Source organism: Buteo buteo, chromosome 27 (genome assembly GCF_964188355.1).
Source record: "Buteo buteo chromosome 27, bButBut1.hap1.1, whole genome shotgun sequence".
NCBI lineage: Eukaryota > Metazoa > Chordata > Aves > Accipitriformes > Accipitridae > Buteo > Buteo buteo.
Window position 1 is genome coordinate 4,242,841 of NC_134197.1, and position 16,464 is coordinate 4,259,304.

The 16,464-nt window shown below is 40.6% G+C and overlaps 1 protein-coding gene across 4 annotated transcripts in view; it reads left to right on the forward strand.

Moving 5' to 3' along the window:
- Positions 1-16,464, forward strand: part of SMURF1 (SMAD specific E3 ubiquitin protein ligase 1) — a 47,390-nt gene that overhangs the window by 888 nt on the left and 30,038 nt on the right. The gene's annotated exons all lie outside the window — the stretch shown is intronic.

Consider the following 16,464-nt stretch of genomic DNA (forward strand, 5'->3'; position numbering starts at 1 on the left):
CCACTTTGGGGGTGGTGTCCCTGTGTAAACCCCCACCCACCCCATTCCAGCAAGCCAGGCCACCCTGCCCCTTCCTGGGGTCTCCTCAGCACCCTTCCCCAGGAGGGTTTCCAGGGCCACCCCTCCCACAGACTGGCTTTTAGCAAAGCCTTTCGTAATTTGCCTTGCTTCGCTTTAGTTAATAAACCCCCCCAGCCTCCTGTGTACCACGGAGGACTCGGTTGCTAATGACAAAACGTGCATTTAGTTGCTTTTTTAGTGTTCGAGTTTTGGGGTTTTTTTCCTCCTTCCTTGCAACTTGGTCTCGCCTGGCAAATCGTGCATTCAACTTTTGAAGTTCCTTCCCCGAGCGAGAGGTGACACCAGAAGCAGTGCGCGTTGTGCCTCCTTACGAGGCCTCTGCGAGGGTGTACGTATGGATAAGCCAACTTATGCTGCACCCTCAAAGATCTGGCTTAAGTCTTCTGGAAGCTGCTCCGGTCGATGCCGAGACTGCTTCTTTAATGGGAAGAGACACAGTTTCTGCTTCTTGAGACTGCTGTGTGAATTATTAATAAATAAGGTCCAGTCCAGCCTTTCAAAGGCAACAGGTGGATGCTTGAAGGTCTCTGGGGCTGAAGGAGCCACGGTGCCACTCCAAGTCACTGGCATTGATCTATATAGAGCTGTTTCTGTGGGTGCATAAAACATTGTCAAATAATGAGAAAACGGCCCTAGTTAAACTTCAGTTACAGGTTAACTTGCTTCTGGCATACAACGCAATCAATCAGAATCAGCTCTTCAAAAAAAATCCTGGTTTTCTTTTAATCCTGTTTTTGATTCTGCACTGCTTGTGCTTTAGAGGACCAAAGTTTGTGAGGATAATGTAAATCTGAAAATCCTTTTCTTGGACGTGAGAAGGCTGAAAATATTTTTAGGTTGTATGGATGATGTTTGATCTGAAATTAGTTTTGTGGTGATGTATACTAAATGTCAACTCAGTCATTAATGTGGCTTATTTTTATGCAAGTCAGTCAATAAAAATGTTGTGAGTTAAGTAACTTACGCTGTGGTCATAGCCCTTATTCTGAGCTGGAGGATATAATTTAAATAACAGAGAGAAGCTGTTAGTTTTAATTTTAAAGGATGAATGCTGCATCAAAATGCTTTTTTACTTTTAGCATGCACTGTCTTCTCTCCTAGCTGAGAACATTTTCTGGAAGAGACTGAAGTTTCAGTTTATTGAGCAACTTCATGGATTTTTTTTTTTTCCCCCCCTCTTCTTTTTTAACTATATTGAAGAAATCTCCTGCTTGCTCAAACACATCTTCTGTTTTTACAAGCAGGAAACCTGGGTGGTGTGACAAAAATTGCTGTATTTCATCAAAAAATAAATTGCTTTGGGAGAGGTTTAGCTTTAGAATCGTTAGGCAATGCTGTATTCCTGGCTTCACTGGAGACTAGTGTGCTGACTTACCTGTTTCAAATAGCTGTAGCTAGCGTGGCTTTTGTTTCCTCATCTGTTTTGCTATTGAGAGATTTGAGCAGATTTAAATCAAGACAGAGGACCTCTTCTGTTATGATTTACTACCTGCATTGTGTTTCCTATGATTAGAAACCATTTACATTTTGCACTACTGAAAATAGCTGTGTAAATACCACTTAGTCTGAAGATGCCTGTGAGCGTTACTTTGTAAATGGGAAGCAAACGGTGGTAGAATCTTTCATGCTTAAAGACATAATTTTTTTCTTGTATGTTGGAAAGGTATTTGTATTAGCAGCGTGTTGGGATTATTTGATTTACGTGAATATATCTAAAAGTTCTGCATCCTGTGATGATTATCAGAAATGATCTTCCAGCTTATACAGAATGGTGTCGGTCCTATTCTGATACAAATCGTAATGAACTAAAAAGGCAAATAACGCATCCTGTTTAGAAATACATTAAAAAGCCCAATATCAGCAAGTAAGTTGGATGGTGGGTTAAAATGACTTTGTGTCCAAAGGATCTCAAACATGCTAATCTCTCATCGTATCTCAGTTTCTCCAAAAGCCCGTTCCTCTTATTTCCATTGGCGCTTTCACCACTGTTGGTGATGTAGGAGCCAGAGATATTCATGGCCTTGTCTCTTGCCAGTTGGAGCATTTCTAGGCAAAGTAAGGTAAAACCTATTGTTAAGTCTAACACAGACTCTTTGTATCCGTACCGTCATCGGGGTAGTGCAACAGTGGTGGAATTGTCAAAACAGGGATGGAAATAATAAAGTGATATTGTGAGTACAGGTGCTCGAAAAGTCCGCTCGGGATCTGCTGGGTCAGGGAGGAACACAATCCACAGGCCAGGGGACCTTTGCAGAGCACGTGTCCCTTTTTTTACTGATGTACTTCTCTGAAACCTTTGTTTGCTGCTGCAGTTGCTGCTCCCTGGGGAAGTTCCAAAGGGTTCATCATCTCCAAGGCTTACACGCGTCTTGCTCATACTGTTATATCACCCAGAAGTACTCGTGAAAACTGCAGTCTCACTGTGCTGGGTATCGGAGATGTTCCTATTCCAGGTAGCTTGCAGGCGAAGGTTGCAGATGGAATTGGAAAGGCTGTGAAGAAGTGGACTAAACATGTAACTTTTCTACCAAAAAAAGCTGCAAGTTGTGTTCTGGCTTCATCGGTACTGGCTTTCTCAGCAGTGTCTCAGCTGAGGTGTTAAAAGCTGGCTGGCTTCTGATACCATTGTGGAACTGAGAAAAGATTGGGAAGGAAAACGCATTAGTTTAAACTTTATGGATCACTTCATAGATGGAGCAGGAAGGGGGAACAATCTCATGTATAAGGTCAGATGGCTGTGTTAAGGGCTGATGGCAAAACCAGTTTCTTTAACAGAAAAGCAGGAGTTGGTATAACAGGAGAATAGAAATAATCTTCTCCAAGCATCTCGCTTAGCGAGGTTCAGAGTACTCAAGAGTGTAAAAATGTTTTTCTCTTTGGCAAACGTGGCCTGGGAAGATGCTGGGCTGCTGGTGGTTGTTGTTGCAGTTTTGGAGGGAGGTTATAGGTGAGAGTCCTCCCAGGTGTGAGGGGGAGGAAAGTGCAGTGTTGGAAGCATTGGGGAGGAGTGAGGAAGATGATGAGGAAGCGGGCGGTTTCTGTGAGGTGAGGGAAAGAGTCAGAGGCGATTTGTAGGTGACAAATTTGATTCCTGTAGGAAAGGTGGTAGTGCTTAGCAGTGGCAAAGAAAGGGAAAGAGGTGATACAGACAAGTATCCTGAACGCCACTTTCAGTTCACTGTAGTCAGCACAGTTTAGGGAAGTCCCATCTACAAAACCTGACCACTTAGTAGCTGGTAAATGGGTGGCTTCGGGTCTTTTTGCAGATATGCATTTGTAATTTAAGGAATACATAAAAGAAGACAGCGACTTCAAGTAGAAAACAAAATACTACGCTACCTTAAGAGCAGTGTTTGCATAGGATTGTTACAAAGGCACAGGTTAAAATGTGTCACAAATGTCAGTATGTTTTGCTTCCCTTTGCTGCCTTGATCAATACATTAGTCATGAAAGTTAACTGACTGATCAATAGCAACACTAATATTGGTGACCTGGGCAGTTTTATGTCCAGTGTTCAGAAACAATGAATATCTGTGTAAGGATCTCTATATCAGACAGACATCGTAAATACTTCATAGGCTGTCTGTAGGTTTATGGTCGTACATTAGAAAGACTACGGGTTGCAGGCTAAGAGCACTGGTGCAAGAAGGCAGAAACGGCTGGCCGCTCAGCCCAGCCCGCCGTGGCATTTGGAGTTTAACATTGAGCCGGTTTTGTGCAATGGGGGGAACACAGTGGGAAGTGGCAGTTTAGTAGCTCCAAATTTATTTTGCACAGTAATCTGGGAGTATGTCGAAATCTTATGTCTTGTTATTTTCTTCTCGTAAGGATTTTCTCTACTCCACGTCTTCTGGGAGCGGGTTGCCTGGTTGTGGTTCGAGCGCTGGGCTGGAACTCGACGTTGAGCTTTGCCGCAGATTTCCTGTGCGATGCTGAGCAAGGCGCTTAATCTCTCTCTGCCTCTCTTCCTCATTTGTGTTATGAAGTAGTAGCGTTTTCATGAAGGTAGATTTGTGGCTGTTCGGAGCCCCTTGGATAGGGATGGCAAAGAGGCTTGGGGCATATAACTATGGGGACTTTAAAAAAAAAAAATAAAAAATCTTGCTTTCATGGGGGGAAGTGGAGAGCGCAGCCTTTGCAGGCGGCCAGCTGGCATCTTTGGGCTGCCGGAGTGGGAATCCAAAGAGCAATCTTTTCCTCTGGGCAGGCTATGGGTAGCGAGTCTCCTTTTTTGTTTCTCCCAGTAAGTCAAAGCTGTGCCAGCACCATTGTCCTAGTGGAAGTAAATTAAATCTCCAAAAGGAGTTTGTTTGAATATCCCCCTCAGGCAGGGAAAGTAGAAACAATAACTACTTTATTCCTAACTTGAAACTTTCTTTTCTCAAATTGAATGTCTTCATATAAAGAAATGCAATTTGGGATGTGGTTGTGCAGTTACTTAATGATTTCTTCTTCTTTATTCCATACTACCCACCAGTCTAAGAACAGTTTTCTCATCTATTTCCTTAAACGGCTTTATCACATTTCTAAAATTTTGTAGCACCATATTTTCTCTTTGCGTTGCAAAATTAAGCATCAATTCTGGGTAACATGAGCAGTGTTTCCAGTTTCTCAGCAAGGAAGTTGATTTTATACCGCCATGTTATATGTGCTGGGTAGCTGACCTCTTACTGACAGCAACTCAGAGGCTGCTAAAACTGTCGCTGTAAATACAGACAAACGAGACCCCTCAGTTGTTTCTGTAGCTGGCTGGAGGTGTGCTTGGTGGGTCACAGAATGAAGAAGTACTGTACGGAAATACCATCTGTGTGTGTGTTTTGGAGGTTTACCTGGATTGCTGCCCAACTTGAAGCAAGTCCAGTGGATGTGCTTAAAGTTGGATTAATCTGGTTACATTACTTGCTGCTATTTATGGTTCTAGACTTAACTACTCACTCGGCTGCCTTGTTGGTTTGGGCCATGTTGGTTCAGGTAGCGCAATAAGGCAGAGTGGTTTGGAAAAGACACGGTTAAATTGGTTGGTGTAGTATACTTGTGAAGTTTAGGTATGTACGCAGCAGAGCAACTCATTTAAGACTTGAGTGAAGAGAATGTTAAAAAAAAAGGCTAGAAGAGACAGTTCCATCTGCCATCTTTTTCCCTAAATCAGGAATTGAATCTCTTTTCTTATGTTTTTGCATTATGATTCCTCTGGAAATGGTCAAAATATTACTGTGAAAAGGACCAAATTCTGGAATATCATTGAAAGCTTTTACCTGTATTAGCGCTTTGATATTTTTCATGAAAACTGATGCTGATTTATTCTCCCAGAGTGAAACAAGCTGTTTCTGAAAATGGTTTTTCTTTCCTATAGCAGCAGTTGCAGGAGGAGAAAGGAGTTGGTGAGATCTTGAGTCTCGAGATACTTGTTGACAACCACCACATCGTTCCTCCTGTTGTGGATCTGTTTAGTTTTTAGGGTACGTCTGTGTCGAGGTTTCATGTATAGTCCTCGATGCTCTTGCCAATGCCAGGATGACGGTGAGGACAGCACTACAGTTGATTGGCTTCGAGTTTTCTTTACCTTGATATCATCTCGCCTTCTTTAGCATGTACGTTGGAAAGCTTGAAGTTAAGCATGCGGGTAGTCGACATTGAGCACTCATGTTATGGCTATGCAGAGGAAGCTGCACTGCTCTCAGATTGTGATGTTTTGGGTGCTTACAAATGAGTTCCTGCAGATACTGCTGCAGTAACTCAAGATGTTATTTCCTTGCTAGTCTGCTGACCCCCATCACCAAAAATTTGTCACCCACCATGAGGAAACTGGTGGAAGAAAACCTGTGCTCATACTTCAGCTGCTTCAGTACAAATTCAGCTTCCCAGTGTAAGTCTAGCTCAAGAATTTAAACTAAGATGCTGGACTTTGAAAAGCTGAGGTATGTGCATGTGTTGCCTTCTGTTGGGAGTTGATTTTGGGAGAGAAAAACAGAAGCGAGAGTAATGATTTCTTAAACCATGCACCAAGCTTTGCTAGAGCTTTTTTATTAGTATATATCAATTTACAAAATATTTATTGAAGTATTAAGGTAATATAGGAAGAAACCAGCACATATGTTTGCTACAGGAGAGTCAGTAGGTCTGTAACAGGTTAAGATGCTACATGTTTTTAAACTTTGTTTCACATGTCTTTGAAGGGAAATTCGGTAATTTCTGAGAGAGGTTCCCAGGGGATATTTTTCTGTTTTCCATCTCCATCTTTCTTTGTGAAAGTCTTAAAACGCAATGGGAGGACATAGCAAAAAATGTTGACAGTTTTTCTTTCAAATATTCTCTTATGAACTGGCAATACATTGGGAATATTTGGGGGTATAGGAGCTGGATGATAAATTTGACTATACTCTAGTTGAATTGGCAGAATAAGCATGCATGCTGTTTTAGAAAGAATCTCTCCACAGGGCTGTAATAGCTTGATGCCTTCCTCTTCAGTAAGTCATTTTTGTCAAGTTAAAGGCCAAAATTCAAACTGGCTTGTTGTCAAGGACACTAAGCACAGCAAGCAAAAATCCCCAAGGCTACCCAATTCACAGCATAGATAGATAAAGCTGGCAGAGCATGGTTTACTCGTTTACTCTTCTTCCCCTCCCCCATGAAAAATCCTCTTGCCTGGGTTTTTTTGAGGATAGGGACACTATTACGCATACTAATACAATTTACCAGAAAGTATTTAAATGGAAGGTTTGTTCATCTGTTTGTGGGTAAAACAATCCATTATTGTGTGGGAGTAATGCAAAAATAATGCACAATCCCCCCAGTGACTGCATGGTGCTGCAGGCTGCTCCGCCTTCCAGCTGTGCTCACCTCCGCCACAGCTGGAGGGAATTGTCATGGGCAGAGGATCGACTCCAGCATTGCGTCCTGGTGAGCACCAGCCCTTTACGTTGGCTGTTGTGTGATGAAGCAGTTCAAATGGGTTAAGCTCATAATCCTAAATCGTGCTGTTATGACCATAAGAAATGATGGAAAATCCTGTGGAATTAGGTGTTTGTAATAGCTTTGTGTTTTACACTTTGGTTCCTGATGCTCTTGTAAGAATATACAGCAGCCCATTTAGGAATAAAGGGCGATGTTAAACCATGCTATTAACTTCGAGTATTATTGACCACTAGAACTCTCCAGGAATATTATGTGTCCCTGAATGTCCTCACTAATGTGCAGTTTTAACCATGGTTGGTTCTTTTGACTAGTAGATGTTTCTTTCCCAACTGATTGTGAAGAAGCTCCGCTGAAGAAAATAAAATTTGTTTCTCTTTCTTTCGTAGATAACCTGGTATTATCTTTCTCTTGCAATAGTTTTTGCTTTTACAGTTTTTGCTTCTACAACGAGTAGTAGGTAAAGAAATATTTTCAATAGGATGCAATCTTTTTTCCTCAGATTGATGAGGTCTTTCTAGATACATTTTATTATTGGGAGTAAAATGGCATTTTTGTATGAGTGAATTAGGAGGAACAGCGTTTTCTCTGACCTTTTCATATGTTTACATTTTTGTCTTTCATAAAAATCAGCCTATTTCCTCTGATGGTTTGACTAAAATAAAATGTGTATGTTCTTATAAATTTGAAGTTTCCATCTCTTGTTTACTTCACAAAATGGCAAATTAAATTTGCATGTGTAAAAGTCTATTCTTCTAATTAATCTCACAAGTTGCCAGGATAGTATATGAAAAGCTCTCCTTTGTACTTTTCTCCTTTAAAATAAAAGTTAAAAACCCATTGAAGATAGTTGCCTTTTTATTTATTTTGAATTCAAGGCAACTACTAACATCAGTCTGAACTCTCTTTTTTCATGGTCCTGACTTTTCTTCCTCACACCCCGAATGTGGTCTGTATTGCATCCCCAGAGCAAACCAGACATTACAGCAGAAAGTTCAGTCCCTGTGGTCAGTGTTTTTATATCTTCTAGTACATAGGGTGTATGACATGAAAAGTTTATTGAAAAGTAAACATCTTTTGAAATGCACGTGCTCCATTTTCCTGAAGAGCAAAAGAAAAAAAAGTAGTCCAGACTGCATATGAAAATTAACTGAGTGTATGGAATGTGCTGTTGCTTTAACATCGTTTTTTGACTACACAAGTGCAGAATTTAGAAAAGCAAGGAATTTCAATTTGATTCAGACGTGCAGTGATTGATATACTTCCAGGGGAAGCCTTGTTTTTTATCCTTGCAGCTGATAAGTTTGGGTTTGGTTTTGTTTGGTTTTTTTTGCGTGTGCAGATGTTTTTCTAAGCGTGTGGGAACTTCAGTTTAAACTCAATTAAAATGCAGAGGTGTCATATTCTACAAGTAGAAGTCTAATTAGCAGATACCCCATTGTTGAAAAAAGCTTCTTTAGCATTAATGGGAAGAGAATCTGTTAGATTTGGTAAACTTTGGGTTTGGAATCAAATAGGTAAATGTAAGCTAAAGGTCTGATGTCAGCCTTTGAAAGAAAAGTTGGATGAATTTTCTGGGCTCTTGAAATGACATTTACTTCAGCATCATATATAGTAGAAATTCCAAGCAGCAGGTAGCCGTCATGCTAAGTACTACGATGGGCCTGTTTGTATTTCATGTGTCTGTAAACACCCTACTAAATAACAGATGAGAGAGAACAGAAATGGCTTGGTGGAAAAAGAAAACCAAAATACCTGAAGTGTTGGGAATTGGCTTTTGGAATTTGCAGAGAATTTCTGCATATGTAATTTCTCATCTCCCAGCTATTTCTTACTTGAAGCATTTTTATGCTGTGATCTGCTGATGCATTTAACCCCCTCCTGAAACTGTTTTTAAACCACAGTGAAAATACTTGTGTTGAGGTCCCCCTTTCACAGATGAGTGCTGAAATAAGGTGAGATAAGGTTAAAAGGCATAAGTGAAGTTAGGGAGCTAGTAGGTGCCAGCGAGTGGCACAACTGTTTGAAACACTGTGTGGTCCATCAGCCTGTGAATGTACTGGAGTTGGAGAAGGGGTCCAAATTGTGAGCTTTTACTCTTTAATGACTCTGTTCATCTTGGTAGTTGTGTGATGTAACCAAGTTGTGTGATGTAACCACACTCGGGTTTAAATCTCTGCCCCTGCACCTTTTCCTAGATGCGCTATAATTCATTAAATAATCCAACATTAAATTTACTACTGTAAATAGGCTATAGGAATAAATGTCTGGCTTTTTGTAGGACTGACTTCTGCATATTGTGCAATAATTAACTAAAATATGGTATGCTACATGTACAGCTAATATGCCATAATAGGAGCACCTACATCTTTTAGTCCTTCTTTCCAAGATTTTTAGGGAATTGAATGTTAATAGACTTTTTTTCAAGACTTATTAATTAGATGTATCTGCTACAGCATGATAAATGAGCACAGGTATGAGAGTCAGTTGGCCAGCCTGACACCAGTGTGCAACGCCTAGATCTGCTTAGGGTAATGTAATCAGTTCCAATAATTGTGCTGTCACCAGCTCTTATTCGTAGTGCTTTTACATGGTCTAGGAGACTTAGGCAAACGAAACGTGTAAATGGGCGCTTTTCTGTGTTGTGTTATTTAGTTTAGAATTAAATACCTTCTCAGCGTTAAAGGTCTGTCTGGTAACAGGATAAATAATACTTCAGTATTAATCCAACAGCTTGGCTTGGACTTGCAGTCACGGTGGCAGTTTTTTAGGGGTTGTTTTTTTTTTTTTTTCTTTAATCACAGAAGTAATTTGGCTAGTCTACAAATAGTGTTTTGATAAACTTCAACAGAAATTAGCAAACCAGCCATCAAATGGGATTTATAAAAAGTTGCATGGGAAAATGTGTTGTAAGTAGTCTGCAATTCAAGGCATTTCCTTCGCAGGATGCTTATCAAGTCTGCATATGCTACTTTCAAATTGAACTAGAGCATAGATGAGAACTATTTTTGATAGAAGGGGTAGGGAGGGGAAAGAAAACAAAGCCTGGTTGGAAAGTAGTACCAGGGGTTTTTTTACCATTGCCTTAGGATGTAAATCCTACAAGTGTGCAGAGAGAAAACAGACTTTGAAACACCAGAAGGAAGCAGATTAATCTGTGATGTTTGAGATGATGCTGGTAGTGTAAACGTGATTGAAATAGTCATTGTAGGAGTGGTGAGTAAATATACTAGAAACCTTTGGATAAATTGACTTCTCTTTGATAGTCTGTATACCAAGTAAAGACAAAATGTCCTGCTTGTTTCTGTGATGTTTCTTCACTAGGGAGGCTGTATCAAGTGGAGCAGCTGCCAGTTTTATGGATGGTCATGCTTCCAGATGCCTATGTAGAGCTCTTTTTTTATGATAGCAGCAACCAAAGACTCGTGCAGGAGGTCCTGGTCATGGCTGCCAGCCTCTTCTGGGGTGGTGGAATTAAGATGTTGCAAGACCAAGGGGAAAAGGATCCAGCAAATATTTTTGCGGGGATTTCTTCTAGGCTGGAAAGCTGATATTAATCAGTTTTCTAGGCTTTCGGTGGTTTCACAAATCAGCAGTAAAACCTGGTACACGGAAGCTGTCTACAGAATTTGGGAGATGGTGCTGCCTTAGTTGACCATCAGGCTGATGGATAAACTTATGGAACAAGCTTAATCTTCTTTCCAGACTGAAAAATTACCAGGCTGAAAAAGGGATCGCACTTCTCGTTCTCCTCTAACTTATGTTTGGCTTTTCATCTGGTTTCAGTCAAACTTGATAAGGGCAGAGATGTTAAGCATACCGGGTCTCCAAGACTCCTGGAGATGAGTAGCTTGGTAGAACAAATCCCCCCTCCCGTGGTCCGCTGGAGCTGCTGGAGGGGGCAAAGAGGGGTGCCCAGTCCCAGCCCCAGCCGTGTGGACAGGAGATGTGGAAGGAGCAACCTGGGAGAGTGGGAGAGGAGCTCTGAGGTACAAAGGGGAAGGACATACATGTATTAAGTCCACCACACACCTATAGGTAAATCAGGCTTCATGAATTAAACTCTTAATTGCACAACTAGACCGAGAGTGGTTTGGTTTGGGGGTTTATTTTCCCCCAGAACTTATCAACATTCTCCAAGAGAAACATCCAGATGACTTTATCAAGCACCTGTAATAACACTCCCTGTATGTTTGTTTTGACTTAGGGGGTTTGTTTTGCTTTTTAATCCAGATGAAATTGTGTGTTAATTCCTTACACAAAGATTCATCTGTGTCCTGTGAGCACGTCGCTTACAGCATTAGCCAATGCATCAACCTCCTACTGGCATTTTTTAATTAAAAGAACAGCACTATCACTTCAAATTAGTGCCACATAGCTTATTTTAGTAAGGAGCGAAATGGTGTTTAAAGGTTTTTCTCTTATGAAAATTGTTTATTAAATTTTGCTCTCTTTCGGTTCTGTCCAGTCATTTGTCATTCAGTATTTGGACAATATCAGATTCCTGGGTGTGCGAGTCCTGTTAGTGATATGAATGCAAGTAAAAGGCTTGCTTTTAATATCTCGACTATTTGATAAATAGGAATCACCTTCTTAGAAAAACCAAACCAAACAAATATTATATTATTTTATGGTTCCCACAAAGCAAGTGTTAGCCTGTTTTCAAGTGCATTCCCTGTGTTGAGAAGGTAGTGAAGAAATAGATATTTCTGGGAGCTTCTGTGTCATGAACTGTGAAGAGATGTTTTTTGTAATCCTGTTCAGTGAAACTGTTAGGCCTCCGTTATACTAAATTACTGTGAGAACAAGTAATGTATCCAGTGAGACCTAGCCCTAGTGAGAATTTTCTTCATACAGCATTTCATTTTATCTGCAATATTAGCAGTGTTAACCATCCGTGCGAAATGTAATGTATTGAATCTATTTAATCAATTTAAAATGGAAAGCAAATGTCTTAGGCTTTGACTGAACCAGCTGTCCTCATGTATTGGGTTTTTTTAGATATTAAATTTTGGACTTTGGATGTGTTAATATAGTAGTTTGATAAAGAACTTTTTGTTTAAGAGAACTTCCTTCATATTTTTTGTTGCAGGATCCTGCAGCCAAGTGGTGTCACTTGCATAAAATCTTATGTCTGAACATGAAACACATACATTAAGGTTGTATAGGAAGAGGCATGGTATCTTCTCGTTCCAGTTAATTTATATAGTACCTTTGATCGAGGTATCTCAGAGCAGTAGTGGGATTATAATTTATTGATGTAATGGACGCTGACATTTTGTACAAGGAAAACAGCAAACAGTTGCTGTTGCAGGCAAAGCGATGAATGTATAATGTTGAGAAAATTGTAACCAAACATCCTGGTCAGAATAATGCACTGAAACATTTTCATCAAGATCCCAGCCTTTGTGACTGCAGATTCACTTGGGATTAGAAAAGGGATTTCCTTTATTGAGTAGTTTGCAAGTTGTTCTTAAAAAAAACTGCCAGTGGTGTGGGGGAGGTCCACATATGTTGCTGTTAAGCTACTGCTGAGAAACTGATTTTGCAATGAAAGTGTTTATTTTTTTAATTAAAAAAAAAAAAAATCTTAGAATGCCACACGCATGCTGTATGTTATCTGTTTTCATTCTAAACTCTATTTTTATTTTGCTCTCTGAAGCCAGTCTATAACTAAAACATTCTTAGCATCTTTTGGCTGGAGATTTACTCAAGGACGTTTTTCATCCTGCTTTCAAGAAGATGGTTCCAGCCTTTCTTGAAGCTGCTCCAAAGGAAATTTCCTTCCTCAGCGGGTTCGGTGACAGTGAGGGAAGTCACTGCTTACGATCCAAAGGCTTAGTGACGTCCTCCTGTTCTTGTCATGTTCTACTACACTTAATCTGAAAACAAATGGAAATATTTAACATAGCTAGATGGTACAGGATAAGGGTTGGAGTCACTCTGTATCCATGATGTTAGTTCTGCTTGAGCTCACTCAACTCATGAGTTGGTTGTTAGCAGAATAATGTGGATAAATGTTTTATGGGCATGAAGGAAAGGGACTGTGTCAATGTCCATAGGCAACAGACCTCCCTCCCCACCTTCCGACTAAATCGAAGGGTATTTGCCGTCGCGGATTGGTTTTTCTTGCTCAACCATAGATTGGCTCTGACCAGTCTGTTTGTTTTGTCGTTCATCCCTGGTGACTGTCAGTAGCACTGGGCTGAATAAACAGAGACTATTGATCAAATTTGAAGTCATTAACTTGGCAGTTTAAATAGATGCTGTCCTATATAATTAGAACAAGGGAGTAACACATAGGCTGATACAGCTTTATTCTGAATAAAAGCCTCCTTTTCATGAATCTTGTTTGGTGCTATTCAGCTCTCAGTTTTGTGCCTTCACATAGGTCACACAAGAATTAGACATTTCGTTAAAAATACCTAAAGTGCAGAGGATGGCTTTGCTTGTGTAAGAGAGCGATGACACTGATATAACATGGATCTGCTAAACTTTGATACTAAATGGAAATCGTGTTTGGAGGAAGGGGGTGCTAACATGAGGTTATTGGTTAACCACATCCAGCTAGACCGTGTCTCGGGGAGGAATACCGCTCCGAGCAAGCGAGCAGCATGACTGCCAGCTCTGAAGCAGTAGCGGTTTTTGATTGTCCATCTCGCTGCTGCTCAGCTGAGAGAAACACATGCCTGTTAGATCTGGATGTTTATACTCAAACACAACGGGTGATTAATTATTTCTGAAGGAAGACGTTTCCTTTCAATGGCTACTGTCATGCGATGTGCCTGTCAGCCTTCTAAATCATTTTAACATTCTAGATGGAGCATGGCCGTAAGAGATGCCGAGTATTTTGCTGTATGTGTGCTGGACTCCTTGAAGATCCGTTACAAACGACTGGCAGTGTAGTGTGAACGCACCGGCAAGGAGCAGCGATAATATTAATATATGTGCAGCGTGCGCCTGCAGACAGCCTGGTGCTCCTGAGTCACATCACACTGCTGTAAGTCCCTAGAGAGCGTGCAAATTCAGCAGTAGGATGCACACGTATTGACCCACATTTCCTCGGGCAGAGCAGCAGTCACATGCATCTCATTGCTTGGAAATCAGATGAGAACTGATGTAACTTGGTTCATCCAGCATTTGCATGACCCGAGCCAAAGTGCTTTTAGGGATTTACCACTTGTGTGACTAATACGTGATTAGGTGGATTGTAGAGAGTGTGTGTATGTGCTCCTTGTAGACAAGACTTGCCATATACCAGCAGCAGCAGAAAAAAAGTCTTTTATGCATCATTCTCTTATTGTAGCTTTTAAATAGGACTGGTTATTAAATCAGGGTGGTTTTTTTTTTTCATCTACATAAAAGCTTTTGTACTAATTCCTCAGAAAGTTTGTTACGTAGGGATGTTTTTCCTGCAACCAATGCACAAATGTCCTATAGAAGAAAATAGTGATTCTGTACTGGGGTTAATAGAAAGAACAAAAGTAGGTGAATGAATGATAAAAATTTGGCTTCCAAAAGTTATTAATATCTCTGTAATTGCAGTCTTTTTTTGGAACAAGCCTGGTTTCTGTCCCGTTCTCCTTTCCCCTCTGCCACAGCTTCCTTATTCCCGCACATACCCACGCACAGCCCCCCTCCTTCCCCATTAACTGGTGCCACTGCTGTCACACGCACCCCCTGCGAGCTCAGCAGTGCTGGCGCGGGGCCCAGGCTAATAAGCCGAGACGAGCTTATTGACTGGCAGGTATCCAGCATCGCTGCTCACCTTTTAGCATCGGTGCCCTTCACAAATACAGTTGTGCATTTGGGGCTTACTGTGTTTTTTTCGTTTATAAACAAGGAAGGTTTAAGCAGAGCTCTCTGAAAATAAATGAAGAAAAAAAACACATAAAGAAAGCGGAGAGCAATTTGTAACATCTTGGGTGGATGTTAAAAGGTATTATAACTGCCTGAATAATCACAAAACAAACTACTGAAGATTTTAGAGTTGAAAATTTCCAAGAATTAAAAACAATATTCTAAAAGAGCTGATGTACTTTACTCAAAATCAGAAGTGTTGCCAAGAAATTAATTTGGGTGAACACAAGTTTTCTTTCCTCTTCCTGAATTTAAACTTTGCACCTTTGTTTTAGTTTTTGTATTGGAAATTTTTCCCTTTTTGTAGCTAAGCACTTAATCAGCCTGAATTATTTTTTAAATTTTACCGGGACAGTTAAGCTGTCTTTTTTCCAGTTTTTTGCATGTGCCTCTTGAATCGTCTGGAACCTGATGGATATAATTTGAATATGAAATGGTAATGAAGACAAAAATAGATGTGTGGCTGTATTTTGCCCAATGTCAGTATGCAGAGTTGCTGTAACAGGCTTGTGGTTCGTGTTCCTGCAGAACACCGGTCTGACGGCAGCTGCTGCAAGGGCAATCCTCCTCCGTGCTGATCGTGGGGTGGCTGTGCCCATACCAATGACCAAGCTCTGCTCAGCCCAGCTGAATGGACTTGGAAAAAATACTGGACTGTCCTTTATGTGAACCCCTGCTCCTTTCTCGACATACGGTGTCAGTTGTGTGCGACAAATAAAACTGCTCACCTCCTCTTTAGTACAGATTTGCTACAGCAAGGTATCCAAGTGCTATTTTGAACAACTCTGGCTTTTTTTTTTGCGGTGATAGCTTTACTTGACTGAGTATTTTTAAACCAAATGCGGTCTTCCCCTTTTAGTAATCTATACTGTCTGTTCTGTATTGACAGCAGCTGAAACCCAGCAAAAGAATGGAGGTTAAAACTATTCACTAAATACTACATGTACAAGAGCTGATAACAAGGTAGTCATCGAGAAGAGAAGTCAGTAGAATGTTTTAATTCCATCTAGCTTGGGCAATTCCTACGCTTTTCCCCACAAGAGACCAAAAGCATTTATACCTCAGTACTAAGATCCAAGTTACGATCAAAACTTCATTTATTATGGGCTATTAGGCTATGCCACTTCTTTCCAGCACCAACTCGATCTTGAAGATCTGTATGTTTGTTATCCTCAGGTTGATAATGACAGCCTGGGGAGCTACGGGAAGAAAGAACTACTTCTGAATGAATTCCAGCTGGTTCAATTTTTGGCTGTCCATTCACTAAGTAGTCTAGAACAAAATGAACTCATTGCTCTAGGCTTTTGTACACTGTTAACTCTTCACTGAATATTGACTTTCACTGCCCTGATTTTTTAAATCTGAGCTCGCTCTCAGTCTCTTCAGAAAGTACTACCCTATCTCATCTGTTTGTTATCATGCTTACCGCAAAACGAACAACAGATCTGCTAATAAAGAAGGCAAAAGCTGAGGGAGCATGAAAAAGTTTCTTTGGCAGTGAGGCCCATAGCTTTGAAAAGCTTTATCTGACAAGACTTGAGGCTTTTTATGTTTCTATCCAAACATGCCAAAACGCACTTGGCATACCTCAGTTAAAATACAAGCATGGAA